The following is a 26,341-nucleotide window of genomic DNA, read 5'->3' on the forward strand; positions in this document are numbered from 1 at the left end:
TCTGATCCTAGGTTGGAGGCTGCTGGAATTTGCACAGCATCGCTGTGAAGAAAGAGAGAGTGATGTTGCAGCTGCCAACATTCACAGAGATTGCTGAGGATGGGGTCACCTGCCTCGCCATGCTCTCTAGGGATGCAATGTGTCTGTTCTGGAAAATGAGAAGGGAGTTCATGGTTCAGAAAGGAGAGCAAGAATTTAACATTTTTGAGGGACATCTCCCATTGGTGGGCGTCATCTGATGGGAGCAACTTTCCACTTGTGAACAAATGGAGGTCTTACCTCTCCAGAGCAAGATGGGGGTGGCCACTTGGGGAAGATTTGGGTAGCTTGATGGCTGTGGATCCCATGTCACAGAGTGGATCCATGCCTGCCCCGCCACTCTGCCTTAAGGTCCCGAAAGGTAGGTGTCCTCTAGTTCCACTTAGTGACTCCTGGTAGGCACTAAGCCCATGTTTGCAAAGAACCCAGAAAATGGAAAGAGGGCTTTAGGCTCTCTTGTGCTTTTTAATATCACCATAGCTTGCCCTGACATTCCTTTTGAAGGAACGAGCAGAAACCTGACAATCCTCAGTTTAAATTAAAAACTAGAGAGGTATGAACATGGAAAAAAGAAAGAAAGAAAGAAAGAAAGTACGTAAGGGTTGAAATGAAATTTCTGGTATCCACAGGCAAAGGAAGGCAGGGACATTCTTGCATCTTTTAAGGACAAGCGTGTGAGGGTATAAGAAAATGCAGGTATGTGTCCATTTGTTTTGTAATTCACAAAGCACTTTCACATTCATTGTTCTCATTTAGGAAAATTGGTTTTGAGGGGTATGAATTATGATTCCTATTTTATGAATAGAGGAAAAATAATATTTGAAATGGTGAAGAAACTGTGACAAGCCCACCTGGGAAGTAGCAGATGGGGGTTGGGATGCTGGTAAATGTTTAACAATCAGCTTTCTGGAAAACAACTAACAAATAAACCTTGATCAATGTTTGCCGATTTCTGTGGTGTCAATGCTCCACCACAGCTAATTTTAAGCTACTAAGAAAATAAGTCTCACAAAATCCCTGACAATTTAACCAGCTCTTGTGAGCTGGTACTGAGGTAGGAGACAGGTGGACCCCAGGCTGAGCAGCTGCAGCCAGTCTCCGTGCTGACACTTTGAGATAAGTAACTAGCAGCAGCCATCAGGCCTGATTGGGTGAAAGACAAAATGACCACATTTTTCTCATTCTTGGGGTCAAGGGGATTTCCCAGCCCACACATGTGCGGAGAAGGTCGTCAGTCTAGAAAAGGTGTCAAAGGAGGAAGGAGCTGCCAGGCTGTAATCTGTGCTGCCAACCTCCCAGAAACCTTTCTGTTGGAATCCATCTTGACCGAGGGATGCACACTCACCCACCAGGAAGGACCCTGAGTCAAGCCAAATATGGGCACAAGCAAGATGATTGGCCAGAGACAACCAGGAAGACTACTCCCATATAAGCAATCTAACCCACCCCCATTGCATGCAACTCATTCCGCCAGTTCACCGTGTGTTCTTCCACATGTAATTTGCTTCTAATAAACATTTTATCTGCTTCACAGTCTGTCTCTTTGCTGAATTCTTTCTTCAAAGAAGACGAGGACCAAGGTCCTGCTTCAAGCTGCCACATCCTCCCACCCCCACACTGCCAAGACCAGTACCAGCTAGCTCCAGCCTACCACTGCTTGATAAAGAACCTGAGTGCATGATTTTCTTTTTGTCCTGACTGCTTCCTCGCTGCCAGGGGATATTTAGGAGTAATAATTTTCATCCCCAGGAAGCAATGGGGAGGTGCTTGAAGTTGATAGGAAATTTTGTATTAAATATAAAATACTGCATGGATTAGTATGTCTTGAGCCTTTAGCTGCTAATTCCTACTTCCACTGTAAGGTCAAAATTGGTTCATTTTCTTTTTTTTTTTTTTGTGGTATGCGGGCCTCTCACTGCTGTGGCCTCTCCCGTTGCAGAGCACAGGCTCCGGACGTGCAGGCCCAGCCTCTCTGCGGCATGTGGGATCTTCCCGGACCGGGGCACGAACCCGTGTCCCCTGCATCGGCAGGCGGACTCTCAACCACTGGGCCACCAGGGAAGCCCCGGTTCATTTTCTTGAGTTGTGTTTTTCTTCTCTTGGGGGCTGCCCATAATAATTTTGCCGCATTTACCAGCCTTTGTGGTCATGCTGGTTTCTGGCAGCCCAGCTATATTTCTCAAATTTCTGTGAGTCCCCCTGCAGTCTTGGGAAGTGGAAGGACAGCGGCCAGACTTCTTGGAGAAGCCCTCATGCAGATTTCCCGTCTGCACTGAGCTGCTGTCTGTCCGTGTTTGTGTTTTGTGTGCTGCGTGGGGAGCGTGTTGCCAGGGAGACAGGGCCGACGTGAAGAGAGGCAGTGGGAGTCCTTTTGCAGAGTCTCAGGAACTGGAGCTGGTTGCCTTTCCTGTGACTGGAAGGCCTTCTGCCACATGCTGCTGCAGTAGGAGATACTGCGTGATGCGAGGCATAGACAAGTGACTGCTGTGCTTGTGGCAACCCTGCTGCACTGATGACATGAGGCTGCCCTTAATGCTCCACCAGGGCACCAGTCTTCCCATGGGAAATGCAGTGTGGCATCCCTCAGGGCTTTGGCCTCCATCACCTATTTTAAAGTCATCTTCAAGCCTGCATCTGCCATTTTAGGATGAACATATGGGTGGTTAATCACCATGTATCGACATTTCCAGTTAACCGGCACACAGAGTTTAGCTTCCTGACTCTGCATGTATTTCCTCTGGAAAACTCAAGAGTTGTCTCAGGCTTTCTCTCTGATACCACAGAATAGACTGAACCCCAGAGTCAGTGCTGCGGGAACGTGGTGGTCCTGAGGTCCTGATACCCCACTGCTGCTTCCAAGATGCCTAACTTCTCTCTTTTCACTTTCTCATCTGCAAAATTGCAGACAATACTTCCAGTCTCATAGGGGTTTGGTGTGGAAATTAATCAGTTGCTCCAAAGAAAATGCTTCTCACCGTCTCTGTCTCCTGGAAGCACTCCGTAAATGCTGGTCCAACCTCCCAACCAAATTGCCAGTAGCAGTCAGATTGTATACAAGCTGTAAGGTTCTAATCCCCACATTTGTCCCCGTCTTTTGTCAAATTGATCCAGCCCACACATGTCTCTCTCTCCTGCCTCTCTACCCTATAGGGGTCCCAGCCTGGCCTTTCTACAATATTTCAATTGATTAAAATCCATAGTTCTTATGTTCCTCTACATGATAATGCATTTTAAAAACTAAGGTGAAAACTTCTAGTTATAAAATAAATAAGTCATGGGAATATAATGTATAGCATGGTGATTATAGTTAACAGTACTGTATTGTATATTTCAAAGTTGCTAAGACAGTAGATCTTAAGAGTTCTTATCACAAGAAAAAAGAATTGTAACTGTATGCGGTGATGGATGTTAACTAGACTTTAATGTGATGATTATTTTGCAATATAGACATATGTCAAATCACTACACGGTACACCTGAAACTAATATGTTATAGGTCGATTACATCTCAAAAATTTTAAAAACTGAAGTTATTTAAGTTAATTTCCTTTGAGAATTTGACGATTTTGTAGCACCACTGGAGAAACTTTGAAGCATGCCAAACTATACAAATTGTCATCAGTGCAACTGAAAGAACAGTGCTGCTCTGGACAAAACATCAGACATCTGAGTAATTATTAATGCAAAACCATATGGTCGTCTGAGAAATAGAACATCCCTGGGACATGAAGAGCCTCTTGTTGGCCTTTGGACTGAGCTTGGAAGACAATGTTTTAAGGATCAGTTCCCAATGCAGTGGCACTCTTTTAATAAACCCACTTGGTGAGCTAGCATTCCAGGTCACCGGGAGGATCGTCACTTAGAAGAGAGGGTATTTCTAGGGCAAAACTTGCTCTGCTAGGCAGTATCCTGCATGTTTGCCTGAGCAATCAGCACTTATTAGAGGTATAAAACAAGTTTCAAGTGTGTCCCTGCTCTTGACCTGGGGCACAGAGAAGTGTCAGTTCACGCTGGCACACTGAGCAGGGTGTCTGGACACCCCCAGCTGCCTGGATGTAGGGAGGCACGCTTTTATTCTTTACATGGTGACAAAAGTAGGCCCTAGATAAGGACCCAAGGACAAGCTGAGCAGCCAGACCTGAAAGCACAAAGCTCAGGGCAGTTCTAAGGTGTCACAGCAGGTTTCTGTGAAACTTCACTCTGAGCTCTTCATCTACCTGGCTCATTTCCTAACTCTCTCAGCCATGCTCTCCTTGGTTCAAATTTTTAAGAAAGCATTTGATTGGCCACTGAGCATTGAGTCGTCAACAGGTTGGTTCCCTCTGGTCCAGTCAGCTGCTGTCGGGTTGGGTGGTAGGGAGGGGGAATGGGCATCTTCCTGGCATGGCTCTGTCCTTCCAGAGCTGCGCACTGCAGACACCTTAGCTGCTCCCGTTGCCCTTGAGACGAGGTCAAGCTCCTTTGCAAGGTCTTTCTAGACCTCTTCACTCCTCACTCACGGGCTTCATCACACACATCCTCCCTCCAGGGCTGCCTGCAAAATGTGCAAGCCCAGCACACAGTGAAAATGTGGAAGCCCCTTGTTCAAATAAGTAGGGAAAATGTGCCTTAAATTTACTTCGAAAGCTTTTTTCTTTCTCAGGTATGTTCCTTCTCCACTTCTAATGGTGTTTATTTATTTATCTTCTTTTGTGTTTAATGATCTAAGGGAAAAAAATGAGTTGTCATGAATGTTATTGTTCATCTTTATACTGGGCAATGCCAATTTTAAGTGCAAACAGCAGAGCATCTGGCTTGTATGCAGTCACTGAAATGACACAGTTTATGTTTCCTGGCTGGTCCTGGGAGGCTTCCTCAAGCTGGCTAGTAGAGTCAGGCCCAGACACTCAAGGAGGGAAGGAGGCAGAGAAGACCCCAGGCACACAGCTGGCTCAGGGAGTGCTCCCAGGCTCCCTGGGTCCCTGCCTATGACTTGGTGTCCTGGCACTGGCTCGACCACAGGGCTGCTGAGTTCCCCCTTGCCAGCTTCAGAACAGATGTGCTATGCTCCAGGTGAGGGGAGATCTGGGGAAGCAGAGCCTCCCCCATTCTCATGGGACCACTGTGCCCACCCATGGCAGATGGCTGACTCCCACAGGGATGGGCAAGAGGCTCACTCCAGCCAAGAGATGACCTCCCACTGGCTGCCTACCAGGGTGTGCAATGGTACAGCCAGCCTGGAGCTGGGGGAGCTGGACAGGTCCACCTCATGCCACCTGAGATGCTGCAGGCATGCCCATGTGAGCCTGGTTCTCTGATAGGAGAGGAGAGCAGCTGAGGTCACAGCATGGGGACAGCGCATCTGAGCCAGATCCCCACAAAGGCAAGCGGAAGCAAGAAGCTGAGAACTCATCCTGGGGAGACAGATGGAGGTGGGACCCCATGAGCTAACCTCCCTGGGCACGCTCCACTGTTCCACTGACTCTGCTTACAAAACACAAAGTCAAAAGTTACAGTTATTGGGGCTTCCCTGGTGGCGCAGTGGTTGAGAGTCCGCCTGCCGATGCAGGGGACACGGGTTCGTGCCCAGGTCCGGGAGGATCCCACATGCCGCGGAGCGGCTGAGCCCATGAGCCATGGCCGCTGAACCTGCGCGTCCGGAGCCCGTGCTCTGCAACGGGAGAGGCCACAGCAGTGAGAGGCCCATGTACAGCAAAAAAGAAAAAAAAAAAAGATACAATTATTAAGAATTTTGAGATGGTGAGAGTGGACCGTGGCATTAAACCCTAAGCATGTGCTACAGATTTGATCTCTGTCAGCAGGCGGGCGCCACCTCCTTCTTGCTCCTTCTGTGGACAGGCTTTACTTCACCTCCCAGCCGGCTCACATGCTTTCCCTTTGCTTGGGGGAAAACTCCCACAAGCCCTTTGCTACCTTCTGGACTTAGCTAAAATGTCACTTCCTGCAGGAGTCTCCCTGACCCACCCAAGCTGGAGCAAGGGCTCCTTAGATCCTTAGATCTCCCAGATGTGGATGTAATTGCTTGTTTCCTGAGTTGTGTACTATCTGGGGCTGCTTCTGTCCTCCTCCTTGCTGTGTGCCAGTATGTCACGGACACATGCGAGCACCCAATAAATACTTGCTAAATAAACGAATGAAGGAGCTAGCAGAGGATGAAGTATGCCTCAGTGTCTGGAATGGTCTGGAACCTTCTGATTGTGGATATAGGAAAGCAAATCTGGAGAAATGGCCCACTGTCCTTGACATTCCAGGAGAGTGGGGTCCATGCCCCTCTGACTGACCCAGAACGCATGGAAACAAACTATCAAAAGGTTTTTTTCCGCATGGGATGATGAGCTAGTCTATGGTATTTAGTGAATAAGGATATTGTATTTTTATCTTTGGGAAACCACTGATATCTAAACACTCTCTAAATTATCAGGAAGCATCAAGAGCTTAGACAATGTGCATTTATGTCAGAATGGTAAGAGAAAACCCAACAAGAAATTGGATTCTGTGGTGCTGTTTTTGATGTTTTGTACATCCCTTCAATCTCCACTTATTAACTTTTCATTATGGAGAATTTCAAACACACAAAAATGCAGAAAGAGTCCTATAATGGCCTCCCTTGCACTCTCATGGTGACTTCCTGCTTATCGACATTTTACCAATCTTGTTTCCTGGACCCCCGAACATTTTTTTTTTCTTCTGAAGCATTTTAAAGTAAATCTCAGCTATGGTGGTAGATTCCTTCCCCTGTGAGACAGTTGCTCTCTGCTCCAGCACCTAGAATATTGACGGCCACTCTAGTGGTAGCACTTTACGGCTGTCGCAGATGCACAGGTGAAGCAGTAGGGAGCAGGGGGGGGTGGGTTGCTGGCAGCAGCATTGAAAAGGGTCTGTTCAGTCTGAAAAGACAAAGGCGGGGGAGGGGGCAAGGATCTTAATCCAGGAAACACAGAGTGGTATGAAAAGGAACTCCAGCAGCTGCCGCCACACCTGGAACTGGAGAAACCACTTAAAACTTGGCGGGTGAGGGTCTAAAAGTTCAAGGGAGGAAATGACTTATCACAAGTAGCACCCTGAATGGAGCTTGTGTCTGGGACAGTTAGGGACATGTGCTCACCATATAGAGCCTGGGACTTAAAACTTGTAGGTTCAGTTACACATGGCAGATCTGTCACGGATTGTGAAGGGAGCCTGAGCATCTCTGGGGCTTGGTCTTCAACTCTGAGACCCCAGCACACCACCGACTGCCGGTTTCATGAGGGCTGCGGGGGCTTGGATAGGCAGAGGACCCATCACACAGCACAACAGCCCTGGGTTCCTGAGTGGGACCTGACACCGCAGGAAACAGAACAAGCTCTTCCCACCCAGGTTAGTGGGTCTCAACTGGGGGAGGTGCAGGCCTGGGGTGTGTTTTTCACATTGCCCTCTCTCCTGCTCCCCCAGCCCAAACAATTCTGCAGAGCCCCAAACCAATCTGCTGACCCTGTCTCTGAGGCACAAAACTACTCACTTCTTTTGTATTCCATCATTTCTTGATTCTTACCACTTATCACATGGTGTTGAACTAGCAGGATATGTGGATTTTTCCCCCCTAGACTGAAGGGAAGGATCACTTTTTTTTAAAATCACCTTTGTATCAGCCACTAGCATGCTGCATAGCAGGTGATGGAAGCAATAAGAATGTTTGTTACATAAATAAACAAAGTTGTTTAAAGAAAAAAAAACCCTTACTGTCACAGTGGATACAATGTACAAATTTGGTACTTCCCCCACTTTAAGCAAGCCAAGTGTTAAGATGTGCCATAGGTCTCACCCACTTCAGGCAAATTTAATATATGAATTCAACACTCAACATGCTTTTCAAAAGGAATCTCATATTACAGATAGGATTTCTTAAAAGTGGATTGTGTTGGAGAGAGATACCTTTACAATGGGAAGATCAGGTGGCTGTGTCTTTAACCTGAGTGCTTGGACTTAATGTAGGGACAATGGATCAAAGGACAGGATGAGATGCCGTGAGAAGAGCATGAGGTCCCTCAGGCCAAGGGAGATGAAGGGTGTGATGTCTGCAGCGGGCTTTCAAAGGGTTTGAAAATGTGTTGAGAGAGAAAAGGTGTGATCAAGTACTGCAGAAGGTAAACAGTTATGAATGCAGGTGAGGGATACAAGGCTGCTCATTAACCTATGCCTCCAACGCTTCTGTAGGTGTAAAAAATTTCAAAAGAGAAACTGGAGCGTGGGGGTGGTACGGCGAGAGAAGTTTCAGGAAGAGAAATGTATCTGATAAAGTGGGTGCCCCAGGAGGCAGGGCCAGCGGTGCTCAAAGAAGCTGCCCAGGGGACTCTGACTTGGAGAACATGCTGTCTGGCCCTTGGTCTGTAGACCAGGAGTTCCACCTGCTGATGAGACGCACCTGTTCTATCCATCCTGTCATCAGTCCCTCATCCTCCCCATCTGGGCAATGGTGGGGAACAGATGTCTCCCAGGGGTTATTCTGTTTCCAGTCTCACCTTCCCAGTCCATTCTCCATCCTGCTTCTAGTCTGTGAACCTAGTCACATGAAAAGACAGTTTAATATACTTGTAGAAGTTCCTGTTAACCAAAGAGTTAGTACAAGCCCTAGGCTCACTAGAGGGGCTCCCCAGAGGGGATGTCCACTCCCCCATTCTGTGCAGCCATGCCGACCACTCAGACTCAAAGTCCGGCTCACAAGACTTAGTGAACACTGAATCCCCTGACCTTCTTATAATCCTCTTGAGGCTTCTGCTGGGCCTTCTCTGGCCCCACCAGCACAGTGCAGCTGCCTCCCTCTCCTCTGGGCTCCCTCTGTCCTATGAAACTCGCTGTACAAGCACCCAGCACCCTGTAATGCCTCTGTGGTTTCTGGCACCCGCAGCGCAATGCCTGACCCAGGCTGAAGGAAAGATACTTGGCAGAATTGGGATTGTGTAATTGACAGAGAGAACTTGAACTTGCATGTCCTCCAGTGCAGGGTTCCCTGGCCCAGCACGTCCTCTTCCTGTAGGAAAACAGCTCCACTATCCAAGTGGAGAGAAGAACGTGCTGGGTGAGCTGGACATTAGGGGGAGGCATGTGGCCCACGGCAGAGGCTCTGGAAGTAGACATATCCAGGAAGATAGCTCAGGATCCTGGGTCAGGACCTAACTAGGGTTTCTGGATAAAATATAGGACACCAAGGCAAATTTGAATCTCAGAAAAACAACAAATGATTTTTGGATGTAATTATGACCCAAATATTGCATGGGGTATACTCATACTAAAAAATTAAAGATGACTCATGTGAGGTTCAGATTTAACTGGGTGTCTTATATTTTTTCTTCTTCTCCTGAATATGGCAACTCTACACCTAACTCCTTTTTCTGTTCTTCTACAAAGCCTCCTTGTTCTGATGGGCATATAGTTTAAAAAATATATTTGTTAAAAACTGTGATAAAAGAGGGCAGACAGCAGGAGCAAGAAGAACTACAATTCTGCAGCCTGTGGAACAAAAACCACATTCACAGAAAGATAGACAAAATGAAAAGGCAGAGAACTATGTACCAGATGAAGAAACAAGATAAGACCCCAGAAAAACAACTAAATGAAGTGGAGATAGGCAACCTTCCAGAAAAAGAATTCAGAATGATGATAATGAAGATGATCCAGGATCTCGGAAAAAGAATGGAGGCAAAGATCGAGAAGATGCAAGAAATGTTTAACAAAGACCTGGAAGAATGAAAGAACAAACACCTAGAAGAATTAAAGAACAAACAAACAGAGATGAACAATACAATAACTGAAATGAAAAATACACTAGAAGGAATCAGTAGCAGAATAACTGAGGCAGAAGAATAGATAAGTGACCTGGATGACAGAATGGTGGAATTCACTGCTGTGAAACAGAATAAAGAAAAAAGAATGAAAAGAAATGAACACAGCCTAAGAGACTTCTGGGACAATATTAAATGAACAACATTCACATTATAGGGGTCCCAGAAGGAGAGGACCCGAGAAAATATTTGAAGAGATTATAGTTGAAAACTTCCCTAACATGGGAAAGGAAACAGCGACCCAAGTCCAGGAAACACAGAGAGTCCCAGCCAGGATAAACCCAAGGAGGGGCACGCCAAGACACTTAGTAATCAAATTGACAAAAATTAAAGAAAAAGAAAAATTATTGAAAGCAACAAGGGAAAAATGACAAATAACATACAAGGGAACTCCCATAAGGTTAACGGCTGATTTCTCAGCAGAAACTCTACAAGCCAGAAGGGAGTGGCACAATATATTTAAAGTGATGGAAGGGAAGAACCTACTACCAAGATTACCCGGCAAGGATCTCATTCAGATTCAATGGAGAAATCAAAAGCTTTACAGACAAGCAAAAGCTAAGAGAATTCAGCACCACCAAACCAGCTCTACAACACATGCTAAAGGAACTTCTCTAAGTGGGAAACACAAGAGAAGAAAAGGACCTACAAAAACAAACCCATAACAATTAAGAAAATGGTAATAGGAACATACATATAGATAATTACCTTAAATGTGAATGGATCAAATACTCCAACCAAAAGACATAAGCTCACTGAATGGATACAAAAACAAGAGCCATATATATGCTGTCTACAAGAGACCCACTTGAGACCTAAGGACACATACAGACTGAAAGTGAGGGGATGAAAAAAGATATTCCATGCAAATGGAAATCCAAAGGAAGCTGGAGTAGCAATACTCATAACAGATAAAATAGACTTTAAAGTAAAGACTGTTACAAGAGATAAGGACACTACATAATAATCAAGGGATCAATCCAGGAAGAACACATAACAATTATAAATATATATGCACCCAACATAGGAGCACCTCAATACATAAGGCAACTGCTAACAGCTATAAAAGAGGAAATCGAAAGTAACACAGTAATAGTGGGGAACTTTAACACCTCACTTACACCAAAGGACAGATCATCCAGACAGAAAATTAATAAGGAAACACAAGCCTTAATGACACAATAGACCAGATAGATTTAATTGATATTTTAGGACATTCCATCCAAAAATAGTAGATTACACTTTCTTCTCAAGTGCACACAGAACATTCTCCATGATAGATCACATCTTGGGTCACAAGTCAAGCCTTGATAAATTTAAGAAAACTGATATCATACCAAACATCTTTGCCTATCACAACACTATGAGATTAGAAATCAATTACAGGTAAAAAAATGGAAAAAGCACAAACACGTGGAGGCTAAACAATACGTTACTAAATAACCAAGGGATCACTGAAGAAATCAAAGAGGAAATCAAAAAATGATGCAGCAAAAGCAGTTCTGAGAGGGAAGTTTATAGCAATAAAATCCTACCTCAACAAACAAGAAAAATCTCGAATAAACAATCTAACCTTACACCTAAAGGAACAAGAGAAAGAAGAACAAACAAAACCCAAAGTTAGTAGGAGGCAAGAAATCATAAAGGCCAGAGCAGAAATAAATGAAATAGCAACAAAGAAAACAATAGCAAAGATGAATAAAAGTAAAGTTGGTTCTTTGAGAAGATAAACAAAATTGATAAACCTTTAGCCAGACTCATCAAGAAAAAGAGGAAGAGGACTCAAATCAATAAAATTAGAAATGTAAAAGGAGAGGTTACAACAGACACCACAGAAATACAAAGCATCCTAAGAGACTACTACAAGCAACTCTATGCCAATAAAATGGACAACCTGGAAGAAATGGACAAATTCTTAGAAAGGTATAACTTTCCAGACTGAACCAGGAAGAATTAGAAAATATGTACAGAACAATCACAAGTAATGAAATTGAAATTGTGATTAAAAATCTTCCAACAAACAAAAGTCCAGGACCAGATGGCTTCACAGGCAAATTCTATCAAACATTTAGAGAAGAGCTAGCAGCCATCCTTCTGAAACTCTTCCAAAAAATTGCAGAGGAAGGAACATTCCCAAATTCATTCTATGAGGCCACCATCACTCTGATACCAAAACCAGACAGAGATACTACAAAAAAAAGAAGATTACAAACCAATATCACTGGTGAATATAGATGCAAAAATCCTCAACAGAATACTAGCAAACAGAATCCAACAGCACATTAAAAGGATCATACACCATGATCAAGTGGGACTTACCCCAGGGATGCAAGGATTCTTCAGTATATGCAAATCAACCAATGTGATACACCATATTAACAAATTGAAGAATGAAAACCATATGATCAACTCAATAGATGCACAAAAAGCTTTTTACAAAATTCAACACCGATGTATGATAAAACCTCTCCAGAAAGTGGGCATAGAGGGAACCTAGCTCAACATAATAGAGGCCATATATGACAAACCCACAGCAAACATCATTCTCAGTGGTGAAAAACTGAAAGCACTTCCTCTAAAATGAGGAACAAGACAAGGATGTCCACTCTCACCACTCTTATTCAACATAGTTTTGGAAGTCCTAGCCATGGCAATCAGAGAAGAAAAAGAAATAAAATGAATACAAATTGGAAAAGAAGAAGTAAAACTGTCATTGTTTGCCTATGACATGATACTCTACATAGAGAAGCCTAAAGATGCTACCAGAAAACTACTAGAGCTAATCAATGAATTTGGTAAAGTTGCAGGCTACACAATTAATACACAGAAATCTCTTGCATTCCTATACACTAACAACAAAAGATCAGAAAGAGAAATTAAGGAAACAGTCCCATTCACCATTGCAACAAAAAAATAAAATACCTAGGAATAAACCTACCAAAGGAGGTAAAAGACCTGTACTCAGAAAACTATAAGACACTGATGAAAGAAATCAAAGATGACACAAACAGATGGAGAGATATACCATGTTCTTGGATTGGAAGAATCAATACTGAAAATGACTATACTACCCAAAGCAATCTACAGATTCAATGCAATCCCTATCAAATTACCAGTGGCATTTTCTACAGAACTAGAACAAAACATCTTAAAATTTGTATGGAGACAAAAAAGACCCCAAATAGCTAAAGCAATCTTGAGGGAAAAAAACGGAGCTGGAGGAATCAGGCACCCTGACTTCAGACTACACTACAAAGCTACAGTAATTAAGACAATATGGTACTGGCACAAAAACAGAAATATAGATCAATGGAACAGGATAGAAAGTCCAAAGATAAACCCACACACCTATGATCAACTAATCTATGCCAAAGGATTCAAAGATATACAATGGAGGAAAGACAGTCTCTTCATTAAGAGGTGTTGGGAAAACTGGACAGCTACATGTAAAAGAATGAAATTAGAACACTCCCTAACACCATACACAAAAATAAGCTCAAAATGGATTAAAGACCTAAATGTAAGACCAGACACTATAAAACTCTTAGCGGAAAACATAGGAAGAACACTCTTTGACATAAATCACAGCAAACTGTTTTTTGATCCACCTCCTAGAGTAATGAGAACAAAAACAAAAATAAACAAATGGGACCTAATGAAACTTCAAAGCTTTTGCACATTTCCTTAATAATTTAAGGAAATAATTTCCTTAATAATCAGTGATGCTGAGCATTTTTTATGTGCTTATTGTCCACTTGTATATCTTCTCTGGAGAAATGTTTATTCAAGTCTTTTGCCCATTTTTAGTTCATTTAAAAATTGTTGAGTTGTATGAGTTTGTATACTTATACATACATATTTGTATACTTATCCAGTCTGTATATTCTGAATATTAACCTCTTATCAGATACATCATTTGCAAATGTTTTCTCTGTGTTGTGGGTTGTCTTTTCACTCTGCTGCTGGTGTCTTTTGATGCACAGAAGTGTTAAATTTAGATGCAGTTCAATTTATCTACTTGTTCTTTGTTGCCTGTGCTTTTGGTGTTATATCTAGGAAATCATCGCCAAACCCAAAGTCACGAACCTTTCTCCCTGTTTTCTTCTAAAAGTTTTATAGTCTTAGCTCTTATGTGTAGGCCTTTGAGTTCTAATATATTTTTTAAGGTTTTTATTTATTTATTATTATTCTTTGGCTACATTGGGTCTTCGTTGCGGTGCGTGGGCTTCTCATTTGCAGTGGCTTCTCTTGTTGCAGAGCACAGGCTCTAGGCATGCGGGCTTCAGTAGTCATGGCACATGGGCTTAGTTGCTCCACGGCATGTGGAATCTTCCTGGACCAGGGATCGAACCCGTGTCCCCTGCTTTGGCAGGAAGATTCTTAACCACTGCACCACCAGGGAAGTACCTCTGATAAATGTTTCCATATGATGTAAAGTAAGGGTCCAACTTCATTCTTTTATATGTGCATATCTTGTTTTCTCAGCACTATTTGTTGAAAAGATAGTCCTTTCCCCATTGAGTTGTCTTGGAACCCCTGTCAAAACTCATTTGTCCTTATGTTCAAGGATATATTTCTGAGCTACCTATTCTATTTCACTGATCTGTCTTTATGCAAGTACCACACTGTTTTTTGTTTTTTTTTTGTGGTACATGGGCCTCTCACTGTTGTGGCCTCTCCCGTTGTGGAGCACAGGCTCCAGATGCGCAGGCTCAGAGGCCATGGCTCATGGGACCAGCCACTCCGTGGCATGTGGGATCTTCCCGGACCGGGGCACAAACCCGTGTCCCCTGCATCGGCGGGCAGACTCTCAACCACTGCGCCACCAGGGAAGCCCCTACCACACTGTTTTGATTACTGTAGCTTTGTAATCTATTTTGAAATCAGGAAGTGTGCGACCTCCAACTTTGTTCTGCTCTTTCAAGACTGTGCTGGCAGTGCAGGCTCCTCCTCCAGACTCCTGTTCTGCTGGAGATGGGAGATGCAGCCCAGCCAGCGACACTTCCTCCCTGTGAGCTTCTGAGGGGGCCATCTGACCTTGTCCTACCACAGTGGCTAGGCCACCACTGCCCACGCATTCGGGAGCAGGGTGTTGCAGCTGCAGTCCTGGCTTTGGTGTTTGGTAAGCAGAATCCCCAGTGTGCCAGGAGCATGCAGCCCCTCTCCTGGCCTGGCAAGCCCTGGGCATGAACCGTGCCAAGGGAGGGTGGCAGCCTACGGTGTGGAGAAGAGCAGCAAGAAGAAGACTGAGAAGAAACTTGCTGCTCGAGAAGAAGCTAAATTGTTGGCGGGCTTCATGAGCATCATGAATAACATTTGGAAACAGTGATTTAAATCCACCACCAACTGTAGTTGAATCTACAGTCTACCCAGAGATTTGTACCCAGGGTCAATTTGAAATCACGCTGGGAGGTACTGATTACAGAACCTTGTTGACAAGCGACATAAATCCAAAGAAAATATTGTGTGATGTGATCCTTAAAGTCCAGGAAAGAAAGATACCTGCGCATCGTGTTGTCCTTGCTGCAGCCAGTCATTTTTTTAAACTTAATAGTCACAGCTAGCATGCTTGAATCAACGTCCTTTGAAGCAGAACTCAAAGATGCTGAACCTGACCATTATTGAACAACTTGTGGAATTCGCTTATACTACTAGAATTTCTGTGAATAGCAACAATGTTCAGTCTTTGTTAGATGCAGCAAACCAGTACCAGATTGAACCTGTGAAGAAAATGTGTGTAGATTTTTTTGAAAGAACAAGTTGATGCTTCAAATGGTCTTGGTATAAGTGTGTTAGCAGAGGGTCTAGAGTGTCCTGAATTGAAAGCAACTGCAGATGACTTTATTCATCAGCGTTTTACTGAAGTTTATAAAACTGATGAGTTTCTACAACTTGATGAGTTACACATCTTCTCAACCAGGACACTCTGACTGTAAGAGCAGAGGGTCAGGTTTATGATGCTGCAGTCAGGTGGTTGAAATATGATGAACCTCACTGCCAGCCATTTATGGTTGACATCCTTGCTAAAGTCAGGTTTTGTCTTGCATCAAAGAATTTCTTAAGTAAAACAGTACAAGCTGAACCACTTATTCAAGACAATCCTTAATGCTTTAAGATGGTAATAAGTGGAATGAGGTATCATCTCCTGTCTCCAGAAGATCGAGAAGAACTGGTAGAAGGCATAAGTCCCAGAAGAAAGAAACATGACTACTGCATTTAGAGGCTCCCAACCACAGTCTTGTAGATATTTTAACCCAAAGTTGAAAAAACAAGATCAGTATTCTGCAGGACCCTGGAAATGAGACTGTAACTTCAGAATTCTTATTTGATGTCTTACTTTGCTCTTGTAAGTGGCACATACTTAACGCTCTTCTGTATACTCAATCACAAGATTTTAGACTTCCAGTGGAAGAGTTTAAATAACTGAGGATATAATTACAAATGAAAACATCTTCATTCCATCCATTATTATTTATTCCCTAATGATAATACCATTAGAATCCCATTACAATATTTATTAAATATTTCTATTAGAAGTACCAGCCTCTCCTTTCTTTCTTCTAAAAACTTCATCTTGAAAAATTTCACCATTTACTATTATTTAAATGTAATATTTTTATATAAATTGGTTGTCTTTATTATTTCTAATATTAAAACATTTGGGGAGGCTGATTTCATTATAAGTTATTCTTATTTACCTTGAATCTCCCAAGGCTAACATTATTTCATTATTCAATTCAAGTAGACTGCTTAATAATAAGTACCGTATAAGAATTGTTTTAAAATTCTTGAACTTAATATTTTCAGAGATGTTAAAATGGTTTTAACTATCATTAAATGGAACCCATTGATGTGTGTCCTATACTAGCCCCAAATGATTATTTTCACTGAATTGATCTCCTTCAAAGAGAACAATTTAAGCAGTACTACTTAATTGAATTATCTAGAATTAAGCCAATATTCCTATAAACTCTTACCTTTAGATATTCCTGGGATAGCATTTGTGAGAGGCGGCAAATATTTGTATTAATTGCTAACTGAAAAATAATAAGAAAGAAAATCTTAACATTTTTTCTAGTAGACAAGTTGATAAAGTAGTAGATAAAGAAATCTTGCGTTGCTATACTGAACTGAAATGATATTGTTCTTGTCATGGTCCTTTCATGAAGCCTGCTGAATCTTCCCTTCCCCACCTGTACCTGTTTTTAAAGTTTTCAAGCGCTTAATGATTACTAAAAGAGTTATTTATCTGAATCCAGTGTTCTATTCTCTTAGAATTGGTGTTCTCAAACTGTAGCATGGGAATATTTTATAATATTGATGCCAAAATAAAAGTTGACTTAATTGAAAAAAAAAAGGACTGTGCTGGCTATCAGGTCCCTTGATATTCCATCTGAATTTTTGGATGGATTTTTCTATTTTTACAAAACACACCACTGCAATTTTGACAAGGATTGCATTAAATCTGCAGATTGCTTTGGGAAGTATTAACATATTAACTATATTAAGTCTTCCAATCCAAGTGCACAGATGTCTTTTCATTTATTTAAAAATTTCTTTTGGTAACATTTTGTAGTTTTCAATGTATACGTTTTTCACCTCCTTGGTTAAGTTTATTCTGAAGTATTTTCTTCTTTTTGATGCTATCGTATTATTCTGAAGTATTTTCTTCTTTTTGATGCTATCGTAAATGGAATTGTTTTCTTAACTTCCTTTTCAGGTTGCTTATTGCTACTGTATAAAAACACAAATGATTTTTGTCTGTTGATTTTGTATCCTGAAACTTTGCTGAAAAAGTTGCAAAAAAACCTCAATTGTCTCTTTGAAGGAGATCAATTTTTCTTTGTGAGTGTGTGTGTAATCTTTAGAGTTTCCTACATTATAAGATCATGTCATCTGTGAACACAGATAATTTTTCTGCTTCCTTTCCAATTATAATCAATTCCATTTCTTTTTCTTGCCCAATTGCCCAACTGCTTTGGCTAGGACTTTTAGTACTATACTGAATAAAAATGGTGAAAACAGGCATCATTGTGTTGTTTCTCTAGTCAAGCCCTAGATTATGTGACCTTAGTATTCATTTATACTTCATCCATCCATTTATCAACCATTCACTGGGTTGGTGTTTCCTGAGATGTGATTGAGCAAGAACTTGTGCCAGGCAGAATTGAGACGCTGAAGGTGCAGGGATTCTTAGGGCAGCCTTTGCCCTTGGGGACCTCACAGACTTCTCAGTAGAGACAAGTGTGGCTGTGTAACACTGCATTACCAGCCATTCACTAATCACTGCTCCACTCTTTGCAGGAAGATGGAACAGCTTCACCATACACGACTCAGGCATGGTCACATGACTTGCTCTGGCCAGTGAAATGTGAGCAGAGTTATAGGTGTCACTTCCTGAGAGAAGCTTGAAGGTGTGAGCATCGCCAGCACTGTTCTCTCTGCACAGGATCATGGACGTAAGAGGCTGCTCTGCTAACTGAGTCCCTGAGAGAAGACAACAGAGATCAGAGTGCAGCTGACCCAGGGTTGGTGTGTAGATAAAGTAATAACGTGCCACGAGATGTTGGGTCTTTTGTTACCACGGTATAATCTAGTCCATCCTGACAATACTGCACCAATCATGCAGATCTACTGGTAACAGAGGCGAAATTCCCTAGTCTCCTGGAACTAAAAATATCATTTATTTTTCTTGTTCTTGACCTGGCTCTCTGATAGAACTGGTCTGATATGTCTAAATACACAAACTCCTTTTGTGAAGGTGTAAATATCACTCAGATATCTAACTCAAACTTTACAGTGTTTTGAATTTGATACGTTCTATGCTCCAGTCAGTTAATATTACTGTCATAGGAGATGTGAATGCTTAGCATCAAGTAATGGTTACTCTAAACTCTCATTTGGAAAATCTGAATTTGAAAAGCTGTTTCCTCTTGCCCACACCTCTAAGTAAGTGTCTGATTCAGAAAGGGAAATACAGGACAAAGCTAACCTATAATCACAACTAACAGTATTAGATGGCAGCCTGTAGACTCAGGGTAGGGAAATGTTCACGTATAGTAGTATGAATCATTATGCATTATTCATATATTGGTATTAATTTATAATATTATAGATTATATAACATTACAGATTATTATCAGTCAGTCCTCCATTATTCTCTATCCTTGAAAGAGAGGTCTTAGGCCAAGCTAGAGGTAGTCATACTCCCCCTAAATACATGCTTCCCCCTATATCCATGCTAACTTTTTTTTTTTTTTTTTTTTTTTTTTTTGCGGTACGCGGGCCTCTCACTGTTGTGGCCTCTCCCGTTGCGGAGCACAGGCTCCGGACGCTCAGGCTCAGCAGCCATGGCTCACAGGCTCAGCCACTCTGCGGCATGTGGGATCTTCCCGGACCGGGGCACGAACCCATGTCTCCTGCATCGGCAGGCGGACTCTCAACCACTGCGCCACCAGGGAAGCCCCACGCTAACTCTTTAAACCCAGTATGCTTTGATGGTTTGGTAAAACTTGCAAGCAAAGCCAAATGGAAGCAGTAAAGCGTGCAATTTTGAAAAGTTCCCACAAAAAGAACTCAACTTTTAAAACGAATTCTAAAAAATGACTTTTTATAGTAGACCATCGTAGATTAATATTGGACACCAGTTTTCATTAACTGCTGATAGGATTATATCTTTCCACTTCACACATTTGTATCATTCCAGATTTACATCAACACCCTGTCTGGATGGGACCCAGTATCACCACCCTTGACTAACATTCAATGTTGAGAAGTGCCCTAAGGGAAGATCTTCTCCTTCAAAATGCAATGTCATGGGGGCACAACTCCTCAGAGAAAACTCAAATTATAGTATGCCTCATTTTAAAAGCTGGAAAATATTCTCTCTCTTTTGCTACCATTGCAGATCCTTTATATTTCTAGATATCTCTCTCTCCATCTCACCCCATCCCACCTCAGACAGCTTTGCTGTTGGTGAGGTGTAGTGCAGCTGACTTCACGTAATATCTTGTATGAAGAATAAAGGACTTAAAGGAAGGTCTAACCTGTAATATCACTGGGAGAATCAGAATGGAAATGCTTTTACACAAAATCATGTCTTAGTTTCCACTCTTTATAAAGAAGTATTTCAAAATATTTTTCTTAAGACAGATTGTTTGCATACCATAAAATTCCCCCTTTTAAAAATTAATGTTTTAGTAAATAATCTTTACAATTTAGTAATTTTTAGTAAATCTACGGGATTGTACTACATCACCACAATGTAGTTCTAAAATGTTCCTATCACCCTAAAAACCTTCCTTGGGCCCATTTGTAGTCAGTCCCCAATCACTGCCCACCCCCCCTATTGCCGCCCCCCCCCCGCAGGCATCCACTGATCTGCTTCCTGTCTCAATATGTTTGCCTTTTCTGAACATTTCGTATAAATAGAATCATTCTGGTGGTCTGCCGTGTCTGGCTTCTTTCTCTCAGCGTAGCAGTTTTGGGTTCACCTATGTTGTAGTGTGTATCCATAGTTTGTTCCTTTTTACTACAAAGTAGTGTTTCATTCACCAGTTGATGGACATCTGGGTTGTTTCCACTATTGGGCAACTATGAGTAATGATGCTATGAACTTCTGTGCACAGGTCTTTTGTGGACATACATTTTCCTTCCTCTTGGGTAGATTCTAAGGAGTAGAATTGCCGGGTGCATAAGTCTATGTTTAACCTTTTAAGAAATTGCCAAACTACCTTCCAAAGTGTTGGCACCATTTTGCATTCCTGCTAGATTAAATTTTTATGAATGAGCTGCATGCCCTCTTAGCAAATGGTAACACCCTGCCCTGAGGATAGATGGGCCTTTGAGGCTGCCAGCAGGAGTGACCCAAAGATCAGCCAAAGCCCAGGTCAAATGACTGGCAGAACCACTCAGTATGAATTTCTATAAAACCAGGCATCTCTCACCACGCAGACCGACCGACAATCATAAGAAATTTCACCCAACATGTCAATTCACTCAGATATCTGGAAATACATGTACAGCCAGTTACTTCTGGTAAGACCATGAAGATACAAAACTGTCAAAATCAGAGGCTTAAGGGAGAATACAATTATTTTCCTGGTTGGGGTTGCTGATTGCAGTACTTGATCTACAAACCTCTGGGCTGAAATTATGTGTGCACGTCATCGGAGGGGTCCATCAGTTGTACAAGGCCTGTCTGGAAAAATGGCAGCCCCCATCCATTCTTTTTCTATTGCTCACACCCCAGCAGCAATGAGTTTCAATTATTCCTTAGAATCAATTGGTTCTTTGAAATTTATAATACATTCACACCACATATGCACTTTCCAAACCCCAGTTCTCCCAATACAATTATAGTGTATTTTGGTTAGATTAATATTCAGTGTTTACATTATTTTGATTATGCAAATGTTACTGAGAACTGACCCATGTAGTACGCTGAAATTAGTCTTCCTTTTCTGCCCCAACTCTTTACATTCCTTGGAGATGTAAAGTTGCCTTTTTAATTTGTTTCGTATTCTTTGTACTTATCATGAGTAGTACCCCCAAGCCCCCATCAGCAGTCTGAACTGCCTCTCTCTGTGTCCGGTTTTACATTCCTGTACCGTGCTCTCCTGGCAGGTGGACTTCTTAGTTGTGGCTTGCAGTCTCCTTAGTTGCAGAACATGGGCTCTTTAGTTGTGGTATGCGAACTCTTAGTTGTGGCATGCATGTGGGATCTAGTTCTCTGACCAGGGATCGAACCCGGGCCCGGCCTCCTGCATTGGGAGTGTGGAGTCTTAACCCCTGTGCCACCAGGGAAGTCCACTGATACTGATTCCTTCTCTTTTTTTTGGCCGTTCTACGCAGGTTGTGGGATCTTTCTTCCCCGACCATGTATTGAACCCGGGCCCTCGGCAGTGAGAACGCAGACTCCTAACCACTGGACCGTCAGGGAACTCCCTGATCCTGATTCTTTTTTTTTTTTTTAACATCTTTATTGGAGTATAATTGCTTTACAATGGTGTGTTAGTTTCTGCTTGATAACAAAGTGAACCAGCTATATGTATACATATAATCCCCATATCCCCTCCTCCTTGCGTCTCCCTCCCACCCTCCCTATACCACCTCTCTAGGTGGACACGAAGCATCGAGTGGACCTCCCTGTGCTATGCGGCTGCTTCCCACTAGCTATCTATTTTACATTTCGTAGTGTATATATGTCCATGCCACTCTCTCACTTTGTCCCAGCTTACCCTTCCCCCTCCCCCCACAACCTGATTCTTTATATGTGACCTGTTTTTCTCTCTCTCTCTCCCACTGAGGCTTTTCCACACAGAATGGTCTCTTTGGACCTGAATCCTGGTCAGTCTCAGTATTTATGTGCTTCAGTTCTGGGAAATTTTGCTGTGTTCTTTCATTCTCTCTTCTCATTTTCCCTTCCTTCCTTCCTCCCCCCTCCCCCTCCCCCCTCCCTTCTCCCCTCTATCTCCATCTCTCTTTTTCCTTCCTGCAACTCCTATAATTTGGCTAATGAATCTTCTGGTTTGGAGGTCTAATTTCTTATCTTTTCTACTTTCCATCATTTTGTAATTTTGTTTGGCTTTCTAGACATCCTCAATTTTATTCTCCAACCCCTGTATGAAATGGATTTTTAAATTTCTGTTGGGTTTTAATTATCAAAAGGGAAGAGCAGGAGGCCTTTGCGGTGGCCTCACAGTGGGTACATTTCCTAGCCTAGCCTTTCCCCTGCTGTGCTCACTCTTGTCTGCACCTGGTGTCTTAGGACAGACACCTCCACTCCACCTTCTCCAAAGCAAAAACAGCTTATCTTTGACAGGGTGGGCAGGAAGCTACAGCCTGGATGTGTGGTGTGGGGAAAAGACCTGGGATCCAACTACTTTTAAAAAGACTTTCAAGTATGCCTGCTTATGTCAGCCCCTCTCCTTTGCACGCAAGTCCCCAGGTACCTGGTGTTGCTAACTCCTAAGGCTGTAGGTCAGTCATCAACAGCCTGGTGGACCAGAGGTGCCGAAGCCAAGAACGCAGACTCCTAACCACTGGACCATCAGGGAATTCCCTGATCCTGATTCTTTTTTTAAAAAATCTTTATTGGAGTATAATTGCTTTACAATGTTGTGTTAGCTTTTGCTTTATGAAAACATAAAGGACTTAAGGGAGGAAGGAAGGAAGGAAAGAAAGAAGGAAGGAAGAAAGGAGGGAGAGAAAGAAAGGAAGGAAGGAAGGGAAAATAAGAAGAGAGAATGAAAGAACACAGCAAAATTTCCCAGAACTGAAGCACATAAATACTGAGACTGACCAGGATTCAGGTACAAAGAGACCATTCTGTGTGGAAAAGCCTCAGTGGGAGAGAGAGAGACAAACTAGCCTGTGACTGTGAACCATTACTTAAGCTCTCCGTGCCTCAGTTTCCCCACATACAAAAGGCAATAGCAGTGCATATGTGGTTAGGGAGCTTGTAAAAGCGAAAGAACATTTAAAGTATTTAGAACAGTATTCGGCCCATTGTTTTAGCTCTTATTTATTTGTGGGGGTTCTTGGTTTAAATTTCTGGCTTCTTTGATTAGGAAATTCTCAAGATTTCCAATGTGCAGCCAACATTAGAAACTCTGTTGCAGAACGATTTCACATTGGAAGGTCTCCAAGAGTTCTACTGAGCTCCTCAAAGACTCGTGACAGGAATTTGCCAGAATTTTGTCTTGCCAGCCTTACCAAGGTTAACCACCTTGATGTTCCCAGATGCTGGCAGGTGGAGCCATTGCAGTCTGTTGTGCACTGTGGCTGGAACATGTCCAGGGGTTTGCTTTTCAGTTGGGGATCACTGGCTTGCACAGCTGCTGAGTGGTCAGCGGGCATTGTTTATGTGCGAACCAACTGGGCAGCATGGTGATCACCTGGGAACCACTGACAACTACTAAATCAGAAACTCCGGATGGGGCCAGCCATTTTCGTGGTGTTAAGCCCACCAGGGGATCCTCATCTGAAAACTACGGAGCACAGCATGGTGACTGCCGTGGGAAAACTTACAGGATTTGCACTCTCAAGTCTTGCTAAGTGCCTCTGGGACAGTGAAGGTCTTTCCAGGTACCAGTGTCAGCATATTGATGCACCAATGTTGTTGCTTCTGACTCTCCACATCAAGGAGAAATAGTACATGTAATTAATATATATAAATATTATACCAATAAAGATTGTATAAGCATGTTAGTATGTATAATGATGTGTACATCATAAGACATAATACATCCATATGGAAGAGCAATAATACATATAATTAACATCTATAAACATTGTACAAATGTAGGCTATATAAATATATTAGTATATATAATTATGTATGAATCACAGCACATATCCATATGAAAGAGAAGTAGTACTTTTAATTAATATATATCAGTATTATACCAATATAGATTATAAGTATATTAGTATATATATTTATGTGTAAATCATAATGCATAATATATTATACAATATGTAAGTAATTATATAACAGTTTAACTATATTATACATAATTATATATATACTAAAATATTTTTTGAAAAAGGTAAAAATGGTAAACATTTGACTATAGTAAAAACCCACACAGAGTCTGGCAAAAATAATCCAAAATAAAAATAGCCCAAACAATACTGTGAGTCCAGAAAGATGAGTGTGAGATTCAAAGCAAGGCCTCTGTTTGATGGAAAGTTATGGGTGAGGGTCTGTACAAGTTCAAGTCCACAGGCAGACTCCCCACCCCCCACCCCTGGCCCCCATTCCAGGTCTGGGCAAATCTCACCACTTTTGGTTTGGAGCCAACCAATCAGAATGAAGGCAGACGTATGGCATTGTCTCCACCAGTTAAAAGCCCAGACCCTTGAATAACCATCCTGCAACTATTAAATAAGAGAAACCATTTACAAATATGAAAACCAAAAAAAGGTTTCAGAGACACAGGTCTACTCCTACTGACTGCTGTCAGAGCTGAAAACATAAAGGACTTCAGGAAAGGCACTTCGCAATACTAATCAAGAGCTATGGAAGTTTGCTTTCCCTGTGATTTATACTGAAAAATAATCCAATGATGCAAAGCAAGCTGGATGTGTAAAGGCTCTCATTATGGCAATGTTTATGGCACTGATAAATTAGAAACAACAAAAGTGTCCAGTGATGGGGAAGGCCTAAGGGAATTATATTTTCTCAATTCCATGGAACATTATTCAGCCATGAAATATATTTGTGGAGATTATGTTATAAAACAAATTGTCTCTGAAAATAGATTCTTTAGAGGAAAAAGAGAAACATTAAATTGTTTCTACGTAAAACTAGATGCGCATCTGACCAAGGAATTGACAGGACTATAGACTCCACTAAATTTTTTCTTTTCTTTTTTTTTTATGACTGCATTGGGTCTTTGTTGCTGTGTGTTGGCTTCTCATTGCTGTGACTTCTCTTGTTGTGGAGCACAGGCTCTAGGCACGCAGGCTTCAGTAGTTGCAGCATGCTGTCTCAGTAGTTGTGGCATGCGGGCCCTAGAGCACATGGGGTTTAGTAGTTGCAACGCATGGGCTCAGAGGTTGTGTTGTGTGGGCTCAGTAGTTGTGGCCTGCAGGCTCTAGAGCACAGGCTTACTAGTTGTGGCACATGGGCTTAGTTGCCCTGTGGCATGTGGGATCTTCCCAGACCAGGGATCGAACCTGTGTCCCCTGCATTGGCAGGCAGATTCTTAACCACTGGGCCACAAGGGAAGTCCCTAAATTTTTTCTAAATGAATTAATTCTTCTGGAAAAGCTATAATTTATTTTACAAAGGAATATAAGGAAAACTATACGACACTGATGAAAGAAATTGAAGATGACACAAACAAATGGAAAGATAAATCATCTTCATGGATTGGCAATTAATATTGTTAAAATGACCATATTACCCAAGGTAATCTACAGACCCAAAGCAATACCTATCAAAACACCAATGGCATTTTTCACAGAACTAGAACAAATAATTCTAAAATTTGTATGGAAATACAAAAGACCCAAAACAGTCAGAACAATCTTGAGAAAGAAGAACAAAGCTGGAGGTATCAGGCTCCCTGATTTCAAACTATATTGCAAAGCTACAATAATAAAAACAGTATGATACGGACACATAGATCAGTGGAACAGAATAGAGAGCCCAGAAATAAACCTACACTATATGAGCAATTAATTTATGACAAAGGAGGTGAGAATATACAATGGGGAAAAGACAGCCTCTTAAATGCTGTTGGGTAAACTGGACAGCTACATGCAAAAGAATCAAACTGGACTACTCTCTCATACCATGCACAAAAATAAATTTGAAATAGATTAAAGACTTAAATGTAAGACCTGAAACTATAAAACTTCTAGAAGAAAACATAGGCAGTAAGCTCTTTGACATTGGTCTTAGTAATATTTTTTTGGATATGCCTCCTCGGGCAAGGGAAACAAAAGCAAAAATAAACAAGTGGGACTACATCA

General features: G+C 42.1%; 1 pseudogene across 1 annotated transcript; it reads left to right on the forward strand.

Annotated features, from left to right (window-relative positions):
* Nucleotides 1-330: 330 nt before the first annotated feature.
* Nucleotides 331-16,158, forward strand: LOC309807259 (kelch-like protein 7; annotated as a pseudogene). The gene is made up of 5 exons: nt 331-400; nt 7,174-7,394; nt 14,782-14,867; nt 14,987-15,181; nt 15,282-16,158. The product of its transcript is annotated as a kelch-like protein 7 (transcript).
* The last annotated feature ends 10,183 nt before the right edge of the window (nt 16,159-26,341 follow it).

Source organism: Mesoplodon mirus (assembly GCF_964341445.2).
Source record: "Mesoplodon mirus genome assembly, chromosome: 1".
Taxonomy (NCBI): Eukaryota; Metazoa; Chordata; class Mammalia; order Artiodactyla; family Ziphiidae; genus Mesoplodon; species Mesoplodon mirus.